The 18,985-nt window shown below is 48.6% G+C and overlaps 2 pseudogenes; one reads left to right on the plus strand and one right to left on the minus strand.

Moving 5' to 3' along the window:
• LOC137424868 (uncharacterized) overlaps positions 1–6,021 on the minus strand; it is a 114,386-nt pseudogene extending 108,365 nt beyond the window's left edge.
• Positions 2,491–4,499, plus strand: LOC137424838 (histone H4-like; annotated as a pseudogene).
• Positions 6,022–18,985: the final 12,964 nt, after the last annotated feature.

Raw genomic sequence — 18,985 nt, forward strand, 5'->3', positions numbered from 1 at the left:
ATTTTTCCCACTCTTTCAAATTTTTCCCTCCAATCGATCACTCATTCCCTACATTCATTCCCCTGGGACTCCATTTTGTTTTTCATTTCTCCCATCTCATTACTCATTTTGTTTTCCAGCCCTCCAATTTTGCCATTCAATTCCCGACTGGCTCGCTCACTTTTCTCACTCTGAGCATTTATTATGCTATCTCTCATTTCCCTCATCATTTGCATCCACATCTGGACGGGCATCGGGGCTGTTCCAATTGTTCCCGGCTCCCCGGTAGGGAAGGGCGGTACGTTGGTACTCAGGACGGGGGAGGTTCCAAGGCTCACCTCTAAATCTAATTCCCCTATTTCCGGCTCACTCCCTTCACTGACGGAGGCCTCGCTGTGTACCTCCATCTCCTCAATCTCCGACATCCGCCTTCCGGGAGATTGTTTCCCGCACGCGTATTTATTTTAATTCCAGAAACACAATTTAAATTTGACGAAGACGTGATATCGTGCTCCGTATGTCCAATTGACTATTGAATTTCTCCGCCTTGCCTATAAAAATGTTTGCGTTCGAGCGTCGGGCGCGATGTACGCCCGACCCTGTCGATGTCTCGCAAAAAAGTTTGTCCGACGGGTTCGAATCCCACTCCTGACACCAAATGTCACGCAACTCCGATTAACACCAGAGTTGCGGATGCCGATTACGAGGCTTTAACTCCCGAGGCAGAAGCTCAATAGCGGATTCCAAAATCAACACCTAAAACCCTTAAGCGCGCGGAATGAAGGGGAACGGCGAGAGCCCCGCAGCCTTATCTATTAAAACTAAACACCCGGTAAACTGCGTTCAGATATATGTACAAAAATAACATAAGGGTTTATTCAAATGAAAAAGGCAGGACAGGAAAATGCGTGCCGATAATAAATATCCTAATCGGGATCCCACGCACCAGACCTCAAACACAAGACGAGGGGGATCAAATACGAAAGAAACACGTCTTTTATGTCAAAATGTACGCAGATGCGGCCTTATCTTGTCTTTGTCGTCTTGGTGGCTGCCGTCCAACACCGCTCCTTCCGGCCCGATCGCACACCACGAGGTCCCTCGCTCCAAGTCCCACAAGGCCTCTTAGGACCGAGCACCACGCACCAAGCACCGATCACCACGAGGTCAACAGCAGGACAGCGAGCTCCACTCGGGCTACACCTCAGCCCAACTCGGGTCGGGATCTCTGAACGACTCGACCGGGCTGCTAAAAATAACTCCCTATGGCTCAACTGCCAACTCTGCGAACTGCGCACTGCGAACGGCCAACGCAACTCGGGCTCTCTCTCCTCGTGCTGAACTCAGGATCTCAACTCGACTCGGGTGCACACAAACTCTTGACTCAGACCTCACTCAACGTGCTGAACTCTCTACTCAACTGCCGAAAATGGCGTCCGGGCCTCGGTAATATCTCCGGCCGATGACGTCACATTGGCGCACTGCTCTGCCAATCAGAGCCTCCCCGGCTCGCCGGCTTGTCCAGGGGCACGCCCACTGCGCCACTGCCACTCCTGTCCCCGATTCCGTGGTCACCGCACGTTCTATGCAAGGTGGGTAGGCCTCTCGGAGGTGTAAATGGTGGCGGCCAATTGTGGTGGTGTTCCAGCCTGATTTCTTTCCAAGTCATGTCAGGGGGGAAAGGCGTCATTTAGTGTTGTACTAAAGGTCCTAACTAATGTTTATGTGGTCTGCAGTGCCATAATGGACAAAGGTTTGACTACTAGGTGAGACATACAAGGGCTCTACTGATTAACCCCTACACTAACTATCACACGAATCTCCTGGCAGATTCACAATTACACACCTTAACCGACAAAACACCTAAACATGGACTTATTACAGGAAGTGTTCCTTATCGCGACATCTCGAAGCATGTTACCTACTCAGATCTACTCTGCTCTACATTTTGTTCTACCAAATTCGTCACAGTATTTATAACTTCGGGGTCGTTTGCGTTTGTTGTTTATTTTGACAAAGTTCTGCAGTTGTGTTCAGATGAAATCGTCGTAAATTACTGACGAACTTAAACCTCATTTGACAAGATTCTGTGTTTCTTTGAGAGAAAGCGAAGCGACCGTAAGAGCGAGTGCAGTTGCACATTGTCAAAGCTAAAGGGCAACGTGCGAATGAGCAGCAAGAGGTGAAAAGGCAAAGCGCCCACGCGCGGACGTGGTAGAAATCATCAAGGAAGCACACTTTCTCCTCGAGAAAATAAGGAAGTGTATGAGGCAACGTGCAAAGGTGAAAGAACAAATAGTCACGTCGAGCTCTCCACCAATATAAAGCCTCAGTACCACCACAATCCATACAGGTTTCAGAATCAAACGGTGTGGTCATGTCTAGTCAGGGCCCTAAGGGATATTTTGTTTCTTCAAATTCTTCCAAAAGCACCAAATTTGGCCCAGATGTTGCCCATGCCATACTCTTTCGATTTTAGACGGGCGCCCCCCCCCCCGGGGGCCCATATTGGCGAAATAATAAATGGCCGCCACCCGGATTAGAGGAAAATCAGTTAAATAACCAAAGGGGTTGGAATCATGTATGATACCACTTTTCAGGGGTTTTCGAGGTCGAGGAATCCAATTATGATGTTATTTTGATGATTCGAGGTCAAGGTCAACCCTCAAGGTCATCTTAAAGGTCATTTTTGAGTCAAACATTTCGGTTTTTGAGTTTTTTGTCAACATTTACGTGAGGTTCACCATTTTATGTTTCTGGGTTGGGTAATCGAACTCTGACCTTATTTTTGACAATTAGAGGAAATATTTACATGTCTATTTCCTAATTTTCAGGCATATGCAGTTCATCAGTCTAATTACAAAGGTACGGATTTTGATGTTTTATGAACTGTATGCCATATCCTTGTGTTTAATTTTTGTGCGATCATGATCTGGGTTCATGTATACATGTCATAAATATGACGTCATAGGTCATGTGACCTGGCGGCCATATTGGATTTTATGAAAACCTTTAAAATGGATCCCTGCCTTCATTTTTCGATCGATTCATTTTGAACTTTGACCACTTATAGTACGCCATGTGATTGGATGCATATCCTAATTATGACGTCATAGGTCAGGTGACGTGGTGGGATGGACCGGTGTGGTCCCCGGATCATAACGCCCTTGGCGCCCGTCAAAAATCGAGAGTATGGCATGGGCAACATCTGCGCCAAATTTGATGCTTTTGGAAGAATTTGAACCAAAATATCCCTAAGGGCCCTGACTACAGGTGATGTGAGCGCGCATTGTTATTTGCCAAAATTCTGCAGTTCAAGTTGTGTTCAGAATTAAATCGTCGTGAATTACTGCATTATTTAAACCTTATTTGACAGGATTACGTGTTTACTTGAGTGAAAGCGAAGGGACAGTGAAAGCCAGTGCAGTTGCAGATGGTCAAAGCGAAAGGACGACGTGCGCATGCGCGGAACGAGAGGTGAAAGGGGAAAAGGCACAAACGCGGACGTGGTGGAAATCACCAAGGAAACTGCAGAGAAAATAATTAAATGACGGAGGAATCGTGGAAGGGTCAAAGAGCAAATGGTAAAATCGAGTTCCACCAATAGAAAACCTCTATCACGACCATATAAAGACAGGAATGCTCGTAGTTTCATTTATTCAGCTTTGGATTCACCTGCTGTCGTCATGTCTGGTCGTGGTAAAGGGGGAAAGGAAGGGTCTCGGGAAAGGAGGTGCTAAGCGTCATCGCAAGGTGCTGCGTGATAACATCCAGGGAATCACAAAGCCTGCTATTCGTCGCCTTGCTCGTCGTGGTGGGGTAAAGCGCATCTCGGGTCTCATCTACGAGGAAACCCGTGGAGTTCTCAAGGTGTTCCTGGAAAATGTTATCCGCGATGCTGTTACCTACACGGAGCACGCCAAGCGCAAGACCGTCACTGCCATGGATGTGGTGTACGCTTTGAAGCGCCAGGGCCGCACACTACGGTTTCGGTGGTTAAACATTCTGGTGGTGGTGTTCATCAACAGCAACAAAACGGCTCTTTTCAGAGCCACCAACTCGTTCATGAAGGAGCTTCACGCGACTTGAACTTTGTATCATGTATTATTTGGCATCAGAAATGCAATGTTTATGGCAGAGTTTATATTATTATTTTGGGATTGAGATGAACGGGTCAAATATATGTTCCGATTACAATAAAAAATGTGTATTTTAACATGAGCCACCTTGCAAGTGACATGACGCATGATGCCCAACAATTGTCACTTCACAATCCTTTGGGGGTTCATTGAAACATTGTGAAACCCCATTCCCTGAAGACAGCCAACCTCCACCGTCTTGTTCCACGTTTCCATTTGTCTTTATAAAAAGAGCATCATAAAACGTATTTCCTTCCGACCCGTAGACACATTAGAAACGCACAAAAGGTCGTGATAGGTGGCGAGTTTGGTGAACGGTCGATTACTCTTTCAAGAAAGGTGTTGTGGCTCTGAAAAGAGCCGTTGGGTGGTGTGGTGCGGAAGCTGTGCACAAGACCATGGACGAGCGGGTTAAGCTCGCTCCCCGCGGATACGTCGTGCCAGCTGGATGTCCTTGGGCATGATGGTGACACGTTTGGCGTGAATCGCGCACAAATTAGTGTCCTCAAACAGCCCAACGAGGTAGGCCTCGCTCGCCTCCTGCAGCGCCATCACTGCAGAGCTCTGGAATCGCAAATCGGTCTTGAAATCCTGTGCGATTTCACGGACGAGGCGCTGAAACGGCAGCTTGCGAATGAGCAGCTCCGTGGACTTTTGGTAGCGCCGGATCTCGCGCAGCGCCACAGTTCCTGGACGGTAACGATGCGGCTTTTTCACGCCACCGGTGGCTGGAGCACTTTTCCGCGCCGCCTTCGTCGCCAACTGCTTTCGGGGAGCTTTTCCACCAGTCGATTTACGGGCGGTTTGCTTCGTACGAGCCATCGTGACCGGCAAATATCAACACAAAACAACAACGAATGAAACTTGAGAAATGCACGGTCTGATTTTGTTTGAGCCGCGAGACGCTTCGGCCGTTCGCCATTGGCTGGCACATTTTTCACGTTTGTTATTGGCTGCCTCAAACACTCTCCCATTCGCTGAATAATTAATCCCCGCCTCACTCTCTATCCATTGGTCGAAACTTCACTCTCCCCTCTCCATTGGCTCAAATCCGAGCCCGATGTGATCCGCTCCGTGAGGGAAAGCTCCGTCCGCCCTCCTTTGCTCGTTTTTCCCACCAATATCTATCCTGGGCTCCTTTGGGCCTGTTCAACATTTCTTTGAACGTGAAGAAGCAAAAGGCATATCCATGCCGAATAATTGCGAGTGTTTGTCTTGTAATACTAAAAATTTCACAATTCTACTCACTATTCGATTTCAAAATTTGGTAGTTTGTCGAGGTGGCGTCGCCAGGTAATACATTTTTACATTCCGGAACTGCAGTCTGTAAATAATGCTTTTTACCCCTATTTCCCGATCTGTACGTTGTTTGTAAAAATGGGTTTTGTTTTTTGAGTTTGATAAAAATGAATTTGTAAAAAAAATACACAGCAAAGAGTTTTGTGTAAAACACGGATCGTGTATCGCTGATGCTGCTGCCGTTGTGGTCGGGCTGACGAGCTCTTGGGCCTTGTGTGAGGCGAAGCCGTTTACTTGCCCTTGCTTTTCTTGGGGAGCAGCACAGCCTGGATGTTCGGCAGTACACCACCTTGCGCGATCGTCACCCCACCCAGCAGTTTGTTCAGCTCCTCATCGTTGCGGATGGCGAGCTGTAAATGACGCGGGATGATGCGCGATTTCTTGTTATCTCGTGCAGCGTTACCGGCGAGCTCCAGGATCTCTGCAGACAAGTACTCGAGCACAGCCGCCAGATAGACGGGAGCGCCGGCACCGATGCGCTCGGCATAGTTGCCCTTTGCGAAGATGTCTGTGGACATGGCCCACGGGAAACTGTAGTCCAGCACGGGAAGAACGAGACGGCCTTAGCACGAGTCTTTCCACCGCCCTTACCGCGTCCCGCCATGATGTTTGTACACTGGAGTAAACATTTTCAAACACGTCGGATTGCTGAATATAGTAACACACGATAAGTCATTGCGAACGGGTATCTTTTGAAACGAAAATAGGATCAGGAATGCCACACGCCTACATTTTATCCAACCAATGGGTGGACAGCTTTGGCCGAGCCTCACAAATCCACGTCCCACGTCCAATGCTGGTTTGATCCACATTTTTGCATATTTACCTTTTTTTCAAAGGACTTCGTTCACCCTCTGTTTCTATTCTTCGCATCGGTATTTGCATTTGTTCTCTCGCTGTACTATTGTCTTCATCTCAGCTCATCATACCCTCGAATCCACCCAAGCCAGAAACTAAAACTAAACAGTTGTGTAATGGTGAGAGCATCTGCTCGGGTTGGAAGGTTGGTGTTTCGAACGACAGCATAGTTACACCAAAGACATCTAGCATATAGTTATACCAAAGACAGGAGGGATTTGAATGGGGGGATTTAATGGGAAATATTTGAACACGACGACTGTGTGACCACTAGTTAAAATATCTGAAAGACTGATGACTTATGTTATGTGTTACCTCCCCAAAGTCCGGTTACGGTGCCCCTCAGAGTCTCGAGAGGGAATGCGGCAGAAAGATTTGTTATTTTGAGTGTTCTAATAAACCATGGCAAAACCACACCAATGCAATTGTGGAGAATAAACAAGTCATTGTATTGTTATGAATTTTAGGGTAGGGACATATATAGATTGAGGTAGATCTGCATAGGTAGGTGCTCCGATGATCATGGGTAACAAGAACCACCTCGATGTAAATAAGTAGAGGACCTGTCTAGCCCATATGTCGGATTAAGTGTATCTTCGTCCCCATTACGAGGAATGGGGCAGGTTAAGTAGTTGTAGGGTTTATGCTAATTACCCGGTGTGTCAAACCTGTGATCATACCTGTGTCCCGTATAGCAACGCACTATAGACATTAGATAGGCTCAATAGTAACACCACACAAACACGACTTAAATCCCCCCCTCCGCCACAACAACCATAAACCCACCGGAAGCCAGTTTGGGGAACGGCCGATGCAGCTACATCCAGCCACAACACCAGCTTGCACAGTAACACTCATTGCTTAGGCAGGCTGAGGCCACGCCCACCTTGCGAAGGATTGGTAGAAGTAAGACACCACAGGACGAGGGCCGCCGATTGGCAGCGTGGGAGAGGACTGGTGATTGGTCAGGGCAAAAGCAAGAAGCAGCTCGCTGAGTGGTGAAGCAAGACCGAAGGAAGCGACAAATTGGCCATCAAACGAATGGCATGTGAGAGAGGTGACGCAGCCATTGGTGGAGGGTTGAGCATGCAATGTTGGCCGGCATGGATTGGCAGAGAGAGAGAGAGAGATGACGTCAAGAGGGGATTGACAAAAAGAAGAGACCGACATTTTCTCTCTCTCGTCCCTGCTTTTTTGAAGAGACCTGAGTGCCTGGACCTCGTTCGCTCCTGCCCTCACAATTCCTCTGTCCCCGACCTCCTGCATGGGTGCATGGGTTGCATGTGCATGGCAGTTGGGTGCATGGCAGTTTCGTGCCGAATTTGGGAGGACATTGCACGGCTGGTGAAGCAGGTTGCATGCCCGCTCGCTCAGTTGGCGCGAGAGGTTTTACCGAGGCCTGGTGAACGGGGGCGCATCAAGGCCTTTCTTCCCACCTACCGGAGTCGCGTCGGACGACGCGCTCGGAGCCTGACCATCCCTGGCCATCCCTGACACACTGCAGACAGAGCTAAGCTGCACCACAGAACACAACGATTGCTTTAATTGAATTATTCCTTTGTCCGTTGTTGAAGTGGAGGTGTGTGGGATCCCAACCTAGGTTGTAGTATTTATCGTCGCGTTCCTTGGTATCGGGTTCCGTTTAATAAATCTTATTTTTGTACACTTTAATTCCGCCTCAAGTTGAATTGATTTGCTGGGTGAAGATGTCTGCGCTGGCCGTGCAGGTGAGTCGGTATTCTTCATTCCGTCTCGCGTATCATTCGCCATCAATTGGCTAATGCCTCAAAGTAAACTCGATTAGCCATTTGTCTGAATAGAGCCATCCACAGGACAACTTGTGTCAGGAAGTGAGATTCGGACGCAACGGACAATTTTTTTGTCCGCGGGCTGAGATCGACACAGCCGAGCGTACATTGCGCTCGGCATTCGGAAGTAAAAAATTTTTTAGTCAGAGGCGATAAAAATTCTAAAAGTCGATGGAGTGCATGAAGCGCGACATCGCGGTTCGAAAATTTTAAATCTCTTAATTTTTCTAAGGTAAAATACGTGAGCGGGAACCGCTTTAGCGAACAGCGTAATGGCGGACGCTGAGTTGGGCGCGCGAGATGGAGATGCCAAGGGAATTGGAGGTGGGCCGTGTAGAAGTAGGACTTTTACATTATTCCAAATTAATTAATACTATCTTGTTGGAAAAGTTTCCATGTCGGAAATTACAATTTTTGTATAAAATACTGTGAACCATTTTTATCTCTCAGGCACATATGGGAAATGAATTTGTGCTCGGCCAGTAAAAATGTACTCTTGAACTGTGCCAATGAAAAGTGTTGTCCAAGCAAATTCTTTGGAATGCATGTATAAGTGAAATCAGATGTATATTCGTCAGGCTTTGACTGCAATCCAAAGAGAGACTGCAGTGAAATCATTGTCAAATGATGTAAAAGAAATAAGGTTGCTCAGGGGAGGACACTTCTGAAAGGTCATATGTTATTGTTTTTGCTCAAAGCATACCTACGGTCTCTTGTGCTTGGCCGAGCCAGATGTGGGGATCGGAACGCCTGAGAAACCCCACACTGCTCTCTTGAGAGGACTTCAAAAGACTTTGGCATTATGAGAGAGAGAGAGAGAGAGAGAGAGAGAGAGAGAGAGAGAGAGAGAGAGACAGAGACAGAGAGAGCTGGAAGGAGGAGAAGAAGACTCTGCTTGCTCTTGGTGTCATGTTGAGAAATCCTGTGCTGTAAACCAAAGTGAAGTATTTTATGTAAGTGAACTGTTGTAATGTTGTATGTAATCTGTGCTGATCAAACCCAGTTTTCTTCTCCCAATAATTAATAAAATTTCCTAAAGACCAACCTCGGTGTTTGTGGACATTGCTGAGACAAGCACACCTCTCCTCTTCTTCCTCCTCTCCACCCCATCTCACCAAATTAATCCTGCTCCGTCATTGGCGTCCCGGGATTCATCGCAACTCTAACGGGGTCAAGAGACCAGGTAAGCTGACCTGTATGACCTTTGGAGAACGCGATAGAACAATATGGGAATTTATTAAATTATTGCATGTGTGCAGGGTCTATGACTTTCTTCGAGCGTTAAAAAGAAGCAGGATATCCTTGCATAGAATTATGTACAAACCTAGTGTCTTTAGAAAGGTCTGTCATGTTTGGGCAGGGTCTGCAGCAGGTACTATGATTGGTCAACATTGGTGTGGTGGTCGGCTGACCCTCGAGGAGGTAGTAGTGGTCCTTATTGAGGTGTTGGGAATGCTGGTTGTGTGACTGTCTAACTATAATTGGAATGATTTGTGTGTCGAATGTGTGCATCTATTTATATTGTGTTTTACATTCACAATGCTTGTGAGGATAACACACTGACAATGCCTGAATTGTGTAAATTGCCTGAGTTGTAAATTGTTGTTTTGTGGTGGTAAAATTGTGATGATTAAATGTGGTTTGTGTGGTATGATGGTTGGAAAAGGCTGTGAAATAATTCCATGTAATGAAGGTTTTAAATTCTGATTCGGCTTAATGATTTACAGCTGGTCCAGTGGTGCAAGCACTTCGATGTGCACACTGAAATGCGAAGGGTCACATGACTGTTTAGGAATGTGCTCTGTCCCTTGGTGCAATTATTGCTAACAGATGTCACAGGAAAAAAAAAAAAAGGGGTTTGGAAAACGATTGAACTGACATAGAAAGGAATAGTTTGCTTAGTAATATAGAGAATTGAAAGCCATTTAGTTTAAAGAAAAGCTGGAGAAAATCGGATAAAAAAAATAGAAAATCGAGTTCAAGTAGGCCTGTGTTACCGGGTCCTCCCCGATCCTCTGGTCTCGGTAAACCTCCGAACCCCGAGGAAGTCCCCGGCAGAAAGATGTGTGGTCCTTGGTTGAAAACAAGCCAATCAATAACGAGTCCACACCAAGAGTTACGAACAAACCACAATCTATATATATAAAACACAGTTTGTGTGTGTGTGTGTGTGTGTGTGTGTGTAATTTTACTGATAGACTCCTAAACGGAGAGGCTCACGTACTTGATATTTGGCACAAACATGGCCATTGAGCCTGGGAAGAACATGGCCGACCTAAAAATTTATTTCATAATATTTTTTACCTCAGCGCATTTCAGCGAGGAATATTATGACCGGAATAGCAGAGCAGCGCGCTGATTCGCTCAGAGCGATCACGTGATGTTCCAACTTTGCCTCCATAATCTCACAGTTATGCGTTCGCACGTAATTCAGTTTTTTCACATTTCAGCGAGGAACATTGCCATTCACACCACATAGGTTTTTTTTCCTTTCATCTTTAGATCCATATTTTTTGCCATAACGTAGCGCATTATGGCTCTCTCAAGCTTGAGTTAGCCAATCACCTGGGATCATGAGGCCACGTTGGCCACGCCCACGACATGACGCAGAGTTGCAATCGATCGCTCAGAGCGATCACAGTGATGTTCCTTGCCGCGCGAATGCGTTTTTTTCACATTTCAGCGAGGAACATTGCCATTCACACCACATAGGTTTTTTTTTTCTTTCATCTTTAGATCCATATTTTTTTTCAGCGAGGAATATTATACATGGAATCTGAATCTGTGGCAGAGCAGCGCACTGATTCGACGATTCGCACGCCCTCCCCCCTCTCCCTCCCCTCCCCCTCCCCTCCTCCCCTCCCCTCCCCTCCCCCTCCCCCTCACCCTCCACCTCCCCCTCCCCCTCCCCCTCCCACTTCTCTCCCCCTCCCCCCCCTCCTCCCATCCATCTCCCTCCCCCTCCCCCTCCCCCCTCTCCTCCCCTCCCCCCTCCCCTCCACCTCCCCCCCCTCCCCCCTCTTCTCCCTCACGTTTATACACGGAATTGCCGGGTACTTCCCCCCCATCTTCTCCCCTCCCCCCCCTCTCCTCCCCTCCCCCCCTCTCCTCCCCCTCCCCCCTCTCCTCCCCTTCCCCCATTCCCCATCACTCCTCTTCCCCCTCCCCTCCCCCGCCCGGCAATGCCAGGTACTTCCCCCCCTCTTCTCCCCTCCCCCCTCTCCTCCCCTCCCCCTCTCCTCCCCTCCCCCTCCCCCTCCCCCCTCTCCTCCCCCTCTTCTCCCTCACGTTTATACACGGAATGCTGGGTACTTCCCCCCCTCTTCTCCCCTCCCCCCTCTCCTCCCCTCCTCTCCTCCCCTCCCCCCCGTTCCCCTCCCCTCCTCTTCCCCCTCCCCTCCCCGCCCGGCAATGCCGGGTACTACCCCCTCTTCTCCCCCTCCCCCCTCTCCTCCCCTCCCCCCCCCGTCCCCCCTACCACTCCCCCTCCCCCTCCTCCCCCTCTACCCCTCCCTTCCCCCTCCCTCCCACCCCCTCCCCCTCCCCCTTCCCACCTCCCATCCCCCTCACCCCCTCCCCCTCCCCCATCACCCTCCCCTCCCCTCCCCCATCACCCTCCCCTTCCCCCATCACCCTCCCCCCTCCCCTCCCCTCCCCTCCCCCCTTCTCCTCCCCTCCCCTCCCCCCTTCTCCTCCCCTCCCCCTCCCCTCCCCCCTCTTCTCTCCTCCCCCCCTCTTCTCCCCTTCCCCTCCCCCCTCTTCTCCCCTCCCCCCCCTCTTCTCCCCCCTACCCCCTCCTCCCCTCCCCCCCGTTCCCCTCCCCTCCCCTTCCCCCTCCCCTCCCCTCCCCCCGCCCGGCAATGCCGGGTACTTCTGCTAGTATATTATAAATCCCACACAGGAATCACGACCCCAATTAGTACAGCACTTCACCATATAATTCCTATCTACAGGTGGCACCACCTTATCGAGTCCCTTAACCCCCAAACTCACGGCCCTTTTCCCCAATGTCCTCTGTACTCCTCCCAGGCGATGTCAATTCGCTCCAGCGATCGTGGAATCAATTTCCGATTCCAATCCGTAGCGGCGTAGACGATCGAACCTACCCGCAGGTCATGTTGTTCAATCCCCAGCACGATAGCGGTAGAATGGGAAACCTCCCAAAGACGATTTCTGGTACGTACATGGTTGCGGTTCAATCCGCGAGTCTCCTCAATAACCCTCCAAAAGCCACTGTCTTGTACAGCCGTCCCCGGCACCCCACCGGAGAATAATGCCCGGCCGACGCGACACAAAAACCTGGTCACTGCCGCTTGTGCGCGTGGCGAAGATGGCGGACGGCTTTCTCTCGCACCCGGGTTTGGAGGTAAGGATACTCGGCAATCTCAGTGAGGATAGCCGACTACGCAGGCTCCGCAGCAATCCGGCGATCTCCTATCGCGCGGACTTCTTTTCAAGGAGGCAAAGTTCCCTTGTACTGTACGTTTGACTGCTCGGTCCGGAGCAGCTGCAATCAGAAACGTCTGCTTACGATCTCCCGCCGCTTCTTCTCCCCCTGCCCCCTCCACCCCCCCCTCCTTATCTCTTCCGGGTCACGATCCGATTTCCGGCCACATTTTACCAGGAGCGCTTTTAACCCTTTTAACCACAATAAGCATCATCTAGAATCAACCATGATAACAAGAACCACCATAATTAGGGGCGGTATCCATAACACTTCCCCCCCTCAAGAAAGAAAGTTTGAACATAGGGAAAACTTTCGTTGTAGACAAAATTCTTTACACCAACAAGAGTAAGCTCACCCCCAAATCATCAATTCCCGTGGGCAACAATTATCACATCTCAAAAATAAAGCAACAAAATTTCACACAACCCACAGGGATTTACAAAGTTAATTCACTCTGGACAAAGCATCAGCAACGACATTGTCCCTGCCCTTTACGTGCTCAATTTCCAAGTTGAACTCCTGCAAAGCCAACTCTATCTCATCAACCTCGGATTTTTGTTTTTCATTTTTTTGAATGAAGGTTAAGGGGTTGATCAAAAATCCAAAGTTAAGCAACTCGATAGCACTTTTTCCGGGAGGCCAAGCCGAGTATTCACTACATGGACGCCTTTCGGAATGTGGAGTTCACGGTTAGTCTGGGGAGGAAAGTTCACTGCATGGACGCCTTCAGGAACGTGGAGTTCACGGTTAGCCCGTGCAGGAAAGTTCACTACCTGGACGCCTTTAGGAACGTGGAGTTCACGGTTAGCCCGTGCAGGAAAGTTCACTTCCTGGATGCCTTTAGGAACGTGGCGTTCACGGTTAGTACGTGTAGGAATCTGGGCTCGGCGGCTCCGCCGCATTCAGTGCTTCCACTTCTCCAGACTCCTAATAATTACGGTGGGACCACTTGTCACAGTAGTCACGGGAATAGCGGTCCCCTTCTCGGCCGCTACCCTGATAATCATTCTTTCGGGAGATGCCGTAACTCTGGGAGCCTCCATAGTAATATCGGCTGCGGCCACCACCAAAACTACCGCCAAGTTGTCCTCTTCTGTAGACCTCTCGACGCCTACGAAATGCCTTCCCTACTGTTATGGTCCAACCCTCCAAATCCTTGCCATTCCAATTCTTCTCTGCCTCTTTGGCGTCCTTTGTGCTTGCAAACGTGACAAAGACGAACCCTCTTGACTGTTGCGTTTCCCTGTCTTTTACCAACCGCACTTCCACAAGCGGTCCATATTTGTTGAAGACAGAGGTCAGAACTTCCTCCTTTGTTTTGAAGTTCGGCCCCCCTACAAATAACTTGGTACTTTTGTCGCCATCCCAAACTGGTGTGGTGTTATTTTCCCTGCTGGGCTCTTTACCAACCCTCGGGTTACCATAAACTTGACCACCAGCCAAATCATTCCCGATAACCACAGATACTCCCTCGACAGGAAGAGTGGCTTGTAAACCTACGGTGACCGGTCCTGACACCACATCGGACTCCAAATGGATGGCATGGAGTGGAGCTCTAACACAGCCACCAATCCCCTGTAAACGAACACTATCACCAGTTGCCGTCTCCTCCGACAATGGCAAGATGCCTTGAAGCATTAAAGATTGACGTGCTCCGGTGTCCCTCAATACCCTAACAGGTTTCTGGGTAGTCGGGTCTCCATCCAGTGACACAAACCCCTTTGAAATAAATGGTTGGTAACCCTTTTGAGGGCGATTTCTCACACTGGCCATTGCATTCGGAGTTGTACTAGTCGAACGCCGCTCCTGATTTTCCTTTCCCAGAGCATGACAGTGGGACATCAAGTGTCCAGGTTTATGGCAAAAAGCGCAAGTAGGCCCGGAGGAGAACCTCGTGGTCTGCAAAGGGGCGGCGGTCTGCCTCGAGCCCCCCGGACGATAGGTCTGTCTTGGAACTGGAGTCTTCTGATTTCTAGAAGTCGTGGTGTCAGAGTGGTCCTCATTTTCATCTTGAGGCCGCCCCCCTGAATCTTCGTTCTCCGCACCAAATGTCCCATAGCTCCCCTGTTTAAGTCTAGGCGAGGAGTTCATTCTGTGGAACCCCATCCTGTGTGTTAAGGCATAGTCATCTGCCATGGTTGCTGCGTCATACAACTTTGGTACTTTCCTTTCCTCCAGATGTATTTTAATGACCTCGTGTACACACTGTTGGAATTCCTCCACCAGGATCAATTGTCGCAATAGTTCGAAGTCTTTCCCCACTCCTTTTGAATCACACCACCTATCAAACATGGTTTCCTTCATTCTGGCAAATTCCACATGGGTCTCACTCTCCCTCCTCCTGGCACTCCGGAATTTTTGCCGGTAAGCTTCCGGGACCAATTCATAGGCTTTGAGAATGTTTTTCTTCAATACCTCGTAATCTGCACATTGGTCAATCGGTAAAGCCGAATAAATCTCTTGAGCTTTCCCCACCAGAACACTTTGCACCAGTATGGACCAGTATTCCTTAGGCCAGTTTAACAGTCGAGCAACTTTCTCAAAGTGTGGAAAAAACTTGGCTACATCCTTTTCATTGAAGAGTGGAACCAGCCTCACATGTCTGCCTACATCCCAGGTGTTCTGACCAGGTGTCGAACCAGTCGGCATGGATGGTACCTCTCCCCGTTCTTTCCATACATCCAGCTCCTTGAGTTTAATTTCCTGCTGAAGGACCATTTCACGATCCCTTGACTCCCTTTCGGCTTTTCTCTCCCCTGTTTTTTTTTTTCCTCTAACCTTTCCTGGAGTTCTCTTTCCACTCTCCTTTCCTCTGCTTGTTTCTCTTCTCTTCTCTCTTCTTCTTTCCTTTCCTCTGCTTTTAATCTTTCCTGGAGTCCTCGTTCCACTCTCCTTCCCTCTGCTTGTTTCTCTTCTCTTCTCTCTTCTGCTCTCCTTTCCTCTGCTTTTAATCTTTCCTGAAGTTCTCGTTCCTCTGCTTTTAATCTTTCCTGGAGTCCTCGTTCCTCTGCTTTTATTCTTTCCTGGAGTTCTCGCTCCACTCTCCTTTACTCTGCTTGTTTCTCTTCTCTTCTCTCTTCTGCTTTCCTTTCCTCTGCTTTTTCCTTTTCCTGGCTCCGTAATTGCATCTCCAGTTTCCGGAGCTCCAAATTTTCTTGCTCTTCTGGTAACCACTCCCAGGCTACCTCTTCCCATGTTCCTAATCCCACCATAGATTGTATCACCACTGTCTGCAACTCTGCCTTCTTCATATTAGTTCGGACCTCCATGTTAAAATGTTTGGCCAATTTCAAGAGATCCGATTTTACTAATGCTCTGAACTGTGCTTCACTAGGGGTCACTGTAAACTTCCCTGCGTCAAACTCCATGGTGACTACTGTTAACACCTGTTAACCTTCACACACAAAAAATAATAATTAATATATATGTTTTTTGTTTGTTTTTGGAAAAAAATTGGGAATGTTGGAAAAGTTCTAAACTTGGGAATTCTGGGAATGTTAGGGAATTCTTTCCCGGACTAAATTTAGGAATTTTCAGATCCCGGACGCAGACCCAATTGCGAGCCCACGAATATCAATTGGACGAGCCCCCAATTTCTGTTACGGGGTCCTCCCCTATCCTCTGGTCTCGGTAAACCTCCGAACCCCGATGAAGTCCCCGGCAGAAAGATGTGTGGTCCTTGGTTGAAAACAAGCCAATCAATAACGAGTCCACACCAAGAGTTACGAACAAACCATAATATATTATAAATCCCACACAGGAATCACGACCCCATTTAGCACAGCACTTCACCATATAATTCCTATCTACAGGTGGCACCACCTTATCGAGTCCCTTAAACCCCAAACTCACGGCCCTTTCCCCAATGTCTCTGTACTCCTCCCAGGCGACGTCGATTCGCCCCAGCGATCGTGGAATCAATTTCCGATTCCAATCCGTGGCGGCGTAGACGATCGAACCAACCCGCAGGTCACGTTGTTCAATCCCCAGCACGATAGCGGTAGAATGGGAAACCTCCCAAAGACGATTTCTGGTACGTACACGGTTTCGGTTCAATCCGCGAGTCTCCTCAATAACCCTCCAAAAGCCACTGTCTTGTACAGCCGTCCCCAGCAACCCACTGGAGAATAACGCCCGGCCGACGCGACACAAAAACCTGGTCACTGCCGGTTGTGCGCCTGGCGAAGATGGCGGACGGCTTTCTCTCGCACCCGGGTTTGGAGGTAAGGATACTCGGCAACCTCAGTGAGGATACCCGACTACGCAGGCTCCGCAGCAATCCGGCGATCTCCTATCGCGCGGACCTCTTTTCAAGGAGGCAAAGTTCCCTTGTACTGTATGTTTGACTGCTCGGTCCGGAGCTGCAATCAGAAACGTCTGCTTACGATCCTCCGCCGCTTCTTCTCCCCCCCCCCCATACCCCCCCTTCCCTCCGTATCTCTTCCGGGTCACGATCCGATTTCCGGCAACATTTTACCAGGAGTGCTTTTAACCCTTTTAACCACAATAAGCATCATCTAGAATCAACCATGATAACAAGAACCACCATAATTAGGGCCGGTATCCGTAACAGCCTGTCTATTTAATATGTAAGCAATCTCGTTTTTGTCGTTAAATTGATAAACACATGGTTTATGGAATTGAATGATCGATTTAGATACTTGCAATATGATATGGAAGTATGTTTAATTACGGAAAAGAGTTGAACAGAGGCTTTTTCGTACCTTGAGACAAACAGAAAATGAGGACAAACACAAAATATTTTAAATACCTCTAAATCGCAGACACTGGTCGAATTCATTGTTGGAAATATATACTTAGCTTACGAAAGTGTGAGCAGGAACAAAGACTTAAATCCATCCATTCGAAACAAAGGGAAAATGAAAATGACTTTATGCTGTGAGACACACCTTCTGTTTCCCATTTTAAAAATCCACTTCCTGTCGTTTTAACAAGTTTGATGACTTCTACCAGTTAGTTGACTAAGTAAGATGTTACATGCTCCTCCCCAACCCCCGGTCACGGTGTACCTCCGAGCCCCGAGAGGAGTCACGGCAGAAAAATGTGTTATTCTGTATGTCAAAGATCAATGGTGAAGCCACACCAATTGTTACCAACAAACAAATATTGTATTAAGATCACACAAGAATAACAGTACAACAACAATAGTAATCAATTGTACAACCAATATATATTTCCTATGATGGTACCATCAGGTTCGTACAATAAAACTCACTGTGCTCCAAGTGAGCGAAAAGCAGAACATTCCCAATGTCTCTATACCCGCATCAAGCCAAAGTCGTATCCCGGCATCAAGCCAAAGTCGTATTCTGGCATCAAGCCCAAGTCGATCCGCTCCAGCGATCGTCAGAACGATGTCCAATCGAGACCAGAATCCCGTTCGGATGACAGTCACAGTCACGCGGCCAAAGCTGCGCAAAGGTGCCCTCAAGGCGACGGGGAAATCCAAAGGCGCCCTCCAGGCGACTGGGAAATCACACCCTCGGGTATGGACGTTTAACGGCTCCAAACCGGCGAACCGCAGATTTACCTTCAAAACCCACGTGACACACACACACACACCAGATAAACGTCTGGATGCGGTGAAAATGGTTGAAGCGAAGCGAAAAACCTTGCGCGATGCGCAAAGCGCGTGGGTCATAATGGCCGACGGCCCATTCTCGAGGCATAACGGCACGATGATGATTCTCCTCGGAATCAACCACCAAAACCTGACACGCAGGTTGATCTGTCACAGCCATAACAACTCTGTCGCAAGAATCCCTTTCCCGGGAAGCCCGACGTTCGCTAGTGACCTCCGTTCGTCAACGTTTGCCTCAGACCTCGAAGCAGCGAGGCTTCTTCCCTGACTCACTCACTCCGCCTTCTTCTCCTCCTCTTCTTCCTCTTCGTCGTCGTTCGGTTCATGTTTCATTTAAAACATTAACTTTTTTACCTTTTGAAAATAGTAATATCTATTTTCCCTTAAACGACAACAATAATAGTACATGGAATCAAAAATGTTTACAGTGGATGAAAACCACAACAACGGAAGTGACGAATCCGTAACAGTACGTACTATGTGAATAAGGCTACAGGAATGTACGTACCAATGTGCTTCGAGTGATGGTGGTATAGTTATGAAAATGCATTTGGTTCTGAAGGCAGGTAATGCTTGGTAAGTTGCCCCACAGGTGGATACGGTGAAATATTTGAGATTTGACGATTTGAGAAGGGAGATGTGTGGGTTTAACGTCCATCTGACTGTCGGGTTTTCGGTTTTCAACTGTCGGTGTTGTTGTGGCTTGCGCCGTGTCAATGAAATGTGAATGGGGCTGCAGGAGGGTGTATCATCGAGGTGCTGTTGCGGGGCGCGGCGGCTTGCGTTGCGGGCAGTGTCGGAGGTTGAGGTTTTGGTCATGTGACATTTGGGGGCCGAGTTGGAGTGATGTATG

The sequence above is a fragment of the Myxine glutinosa genome, chromosome 4 (genome assembly GCF_964187855.1).
Source record: "Myxine glutinosa chromosome 4, kmMyxGlut1.1, whole genome shotgun sequence".
Classification (NCBI taxonomy): Eukaryota; Metazoa; Chordata; class Myxini; order Myxiniformes; family Myxinidae; genus Myxine; species Myxine glutinosa.